Source organism: Macrobrachium nipponense, chromosome 18, assembly GCF_015104395.2.
Source record: "Macrobrachium nipponense isolate FS-2020 chromosome 18, ASM1510439v2, whole genome shotgun sequence".
NCBI lineage: Eukaryota > Metazoa > Arthropoda > Malacostraca > Decapoda > Palaemonidae > Macrobrachium > Macrobrachium nipponense.
The window spans coordinates 50,025,202-50,029,937 of NC_087211.1; positions in this window are offsets into that span (position 1 = coordinate 50,025,202).

Consider the following 4,736-nt stretch of genomic DNA (forward strand, 5'->3'; position numbering starts at 1 on the left):
TTCTCTCCTGACAGGCATCTAGAGTTCTGGTAGGAGTCGTGTGCATGATAGACGGCCTTCTGTTAGCCGCTCCCCACAAGGTAGGCGCCAAGAGCCTACTGCACATAGCTCTCCTAGTAGGCGCTCGTCTCTTTTAAGGCGTCATACTCCTGATTATTCTCCTAAGGGCAGACAACAAGAGTCTTTCAAGCGCCCTTCTCCGTGTAGGCGCTCTCCCGCTTCTAGGCGCACTTCTCCTGACTGTTTGTCTCTTGGTAGGCACCAGGAATCCCGGAAGCGCCCTTCTCCAAGTAGGCGCTCGTTAGTGTTGAAGCGCCCTTCTCCTCCGAATGTTACCCTCTGTTAGACGTCAAGAGTCTCGCAAGCAGCCTTCTCCTAGTAGGCGCATTTCGCCTTCCAGTCGAACTTCCGTTGATCGTACGCAACTGGACAGGTATGGAGAGCCGCGCAAGCGCTCTGCTCTCGATAGGCGCTCTTTCTCCTGGCAGCCGCTCGCCTCAGGATAGGTGCATAGAGTATAGTAGGCGCTCGCCTCCTCGTAAGCGCCATGCGGATGTTTCGAGGATTCTCGGAGTAGGAGCCCTACCTCTCCTTCGGCTGAGATTCCGTATACCTCGAAGAGGGAGTCTCATCGTAGACTTCCCAGATCTTCTCATCGTTCTCCAGTGGATGTGAACTCTCTTCTAAGAGAGGGCGTTCTCCAACCTCTCGCTCAACTCCTGCTAGGATCCCTTCGTCACCTAAGGATCTTCCGCGCTCGCCTCGACAAGACGTCCTGGAAGGTTCGGATGAGGAACCGAACACTTCTGCTGCTGTCTCTTCTTACAAGAAGCTTACAGAGCTACTTTTACAAGTTTTTGGGGATTCCCTTACGCCTACGGCTCCTCCTTCTCCTCACTCACTTTTTCAACGGCGAAGACAGCGAAGAGTTCTTCTTGTGTGAGGATGAAGCCAACTCTTTCTATGAAGAAGGCACTGAGGATAGTTTTGGTTCCTGGATGGCTTCCAAAGAAGAAGCGGGGAAAACGATGTTCGCTTTTCCTCCTTCGAAGTTATCAGGACGCGCTGGTTTCTGGTACGAAACAGGAGAGCCCTTAGGATTGGGTTTTCTACCGTCTTCGGCTGATTCGGATTTTTCGGCGCTGGTGTAGATTCGACAAGGAGAAACTGCCCTTAACTCTGCTAAGACGACTTGGGCAATGAATGAATTGGATCATTTGCTCAAAGGTATGTTTAGAGTGCTAGAAGTATTTAACTTCCTTGATTGGTCGTTGGGAGTCCTAGCCAAGAAAATTGAAGTGCCAGAGTCAATTTCACCAGATGATCTTATGTGTGTTTTGTCTTGTATGGACAAGTCAGTAAGAGACGGAGCGAGTGAAATCGCCTCCCTTTATGGGGCCGGGATCGTGAAGAAGAGATCGGTTTATTGTTCCTTCTTAACGAAGTCGGTCTCCCATGCTCAGAGGTCTTCTTTGCTGTTTTGCTCCTCTGTCTACTCAGTTGTTCCCGAAACATCGAGTGCAGGACATTTCGAGGTCACTTTCGGCCAAAAGCCACCCACAGGGACCTTTTGGCACAGTCGGCAAGAAAACCTCGCCCTTCCTTCCCTACCAAGGCTAAGAAGGAAAAAGCAAGTGTTCGAGAACCCTTTCGAGGGGCATCGTCATCAAGAACCTCTACGTTTAGAGGTCGTAGACCTTCAAGAAGGGGTAAGACTTTCGCCAAGTCTGTTAAAGCCCCCAAATAACTTGCAAGTCCTTCAAACAACGGTGGGCGCCAGACTCTTAGAGTTTGCAGAAGTCTGGGCCCAAAAAGGGGCGGATCCTTGGACCCTTTCTATTTTGAGGAGAGGTTACCTCATCCCTTTCGTCGAAAGACCTCCCTTGACGACCATCCCAAGGGAACTGACGGCCAGGTACAGAGACCCCATCATGAATCAAGCTCTCCATCTAGCAGTAGATCAGATGCTGGAGAAGGGGGCTATCGAACTAGTGACAGACCCATCATTCATCGGGCTTCTACAACCGCCTTTCCTAGTTCCGAAGTCCTCAGGGGGATGGAGACCGGTGTTGGATGTAAGCGCCCTGAACTTCTTCGTAGAAAAGAAGAAGTTCACGATGGAAACGCCTTCATCAGTGCTGGCAGCACTTCGTCCAGGGGACTGGATGGTTTCCTTGGATTTACAGGACGCTTACTTCCACGTTACGATCCATCCTTCCTCGAGGAAGTTCTCAGATTCATGATGGGGGGAAAATTTTTCAGTTCAGGGCTCTGTGTTTCGGCCTCTCGACGGCCCCTCAAGTGTTCACGGGGATTTTGAGGAATGTGGCTCAATGCTTCATTGTTCCGACACGGCATACAAACCTTCGGTCCTTTTACAATAGGAAGGTACTAGCGGCAGCTGGATAGGTCGTAAGCTTTCGAACAAGGGGTTCGGTAGTTAACTGCTTGTCCGACAGGCGCGCGCGCGCGACTGGTAGGTAAACAAATCACTTTTGCTTTCGGCCTGCTGGCGTGTGGACGTGTATCATCGCTCTCTGCCCGCTTCATCGTCGTTTGCTTTCGCATGATTGTGTTTTTTCTTTTTCTATGTATCTAGTGAAACTGAATTGTAAGTACAATCATTTCATTGAATTCAATTGTGAATTAAAGGATCTTTGTTCACAACGCCCTCCGATTACCCGAGTGCCGGGACTGAAAGGGCGTTAATTGCGGGAATTCATTTTCCCAGAATGATCCTCGTATTATGTATGCTCGGTGCCGAGGGCGGGAGCGCTCGCTCCGAGCGTATATTGGGTTGGAAATGTGTAGATGAAAATCGTAAGTAAGTGCTCTTTTCATTTATATTTTTTTGACCTGTATGCCCGTTGCCGAACGAATGCGCTCGGCACGGAAACTCATTCAGTATGAAAGTGGAATCGCAAGTACAGTATTCTTTTTCATTTTATATATATATTTTATTTTGTAGCAATACTCATTTTGGATCAGTTTCCGAGCTTACCCGGAGATTGATCCTTCCCCCTTTTTTATTTTGAATGAAGTGAAATCGCAAGTGCAGTTTCTTTTTCATTTTCATTTTTTTTATGAGATTGCATTGTTGACTGGGATCAATGTTCCGCTATTCACGGGAATTGATCCTTCCCCTTTTTATTTGTATGAAGTGAATCGCAAGCGCAGTAGTCTTTTCATTTTATATATTTGTTGATTGCATCAATTCATTGTGGATCAAGGTTTCCAGAAACCTTGATCCATAAAGGTAAGGAATAAAACCTTTCACCCTTGCGCTCGGTACCGAGGGCGCAAATGCGCTCGGTCCGAGTTCTTATTCATTGTGAAGTGAATCGTTTTGCAAGATGCATTTTCATTTTGTTCCTTATTATTGATTGCATCAATATTATTTGGTTCAAGTTCCGCTCAGTCAGGGAATTGATCCTTATGCCTTGTATTTCGTGCCGATGGCACGATTGCTCTAGGGCTCTTATATTGTTGTTGGGTATATGGGTACTGTGCGGGGGTGGGGTGGGGAACGAGACCCCCCCCCCCGCTCAGTTCCCACAGATGGCTCTTCCCCTTGGGGGGGGGGAGGTTATCGGCGTTCTTCTCCTCGCCCGATCCGTCGAGCGCGGGGGAGGGCGCTCGGTGCCCGATGTACAATTGTATTAGGGGTCTTCCACTCGTTCGGGAGGGATCAAACCCCCGCACGAGGGGATTTCCCCCCCATTAATCGATACTACTATTATTTACCGCAGGTGCTACTGCCACGAGCGTGGACCTTGGTGAGGTGTGGGCGTCCTTCCATTTGCAGGGCGTGCTGGTGTCCAGGGGCTGCGGTCTATGTCTGGGCCTACTGCGGTCACCCATGCAGTGGTGACCACGCAACCAGGTGACGACGTCCCTCCTCACCTGGTATACTCGCCTCACGTGGTAACAGTCTTGCCTACAGCCGCTGTGAAATGCCGTTCGCCGTACCGAGAGGGGGGCGTGCCGCCGCCGCTCGTGGTTGCCGCGCTGCAGCGACCACACTTCCGCTGCCCTAGAACTCGCCCCTGGACCTGCCGCTGGTACCAGGATGTTGCTGGCTGCTGCTCCACTTCCTGTGTTTCCGGTGCTGCCTGCCGTACCTGCCGATTCTGGGCTGACTGTCCATGGCAGTTGCTGCGCTGGCTGTCCCTGCCGTTGCTGCGCTGGCTGTTCCTGCCGTTGCTGCGCTGGCTGTCCCTACCGATGCTGTGCTGGCCGTGCCTGCTGTTCCTGGGATGCCCATACCTGCTGATGTCGTCCCTGTTCGTGGTGGTACTACCCCAGACTTTGGTCTGTCTGTACAGGTGCGTCCGGGCCCTGTGGCTCGGCTACAGCAGCCCCGGCTCCGCCCTGGATAGCAGATTTCTTACGTCTGTCCTGAGCTGACGAAGAAGAGGAGGAAGGGGTCGTGGTCGTCGTCTTCATCTTCTTCATCGTCGGTCGGCCGCCGCCTCTTCCCCTTCGACTTCTAAGGCTTTACAGCCCGAGGAAGAAGAAGGTCGCCTCCTCCCTCCTAAGAAGCTTCCCTCGGGAGCTTCTCGGGACCCGTCTCACCTCGGTGGGACGGGAGGGTTCCTTCCGCTGGTCCTCCTGCTCCTTCGGGAGCGGGGCCCGTCTCTTCTTCCGCAAGGAAGAAGACTACGGGGACCAGAGGGGTACCGGCTAACACCGGTACTTCCTCGCCTGGTGTCAGTGGTTCTGCCACTGCATCAGGG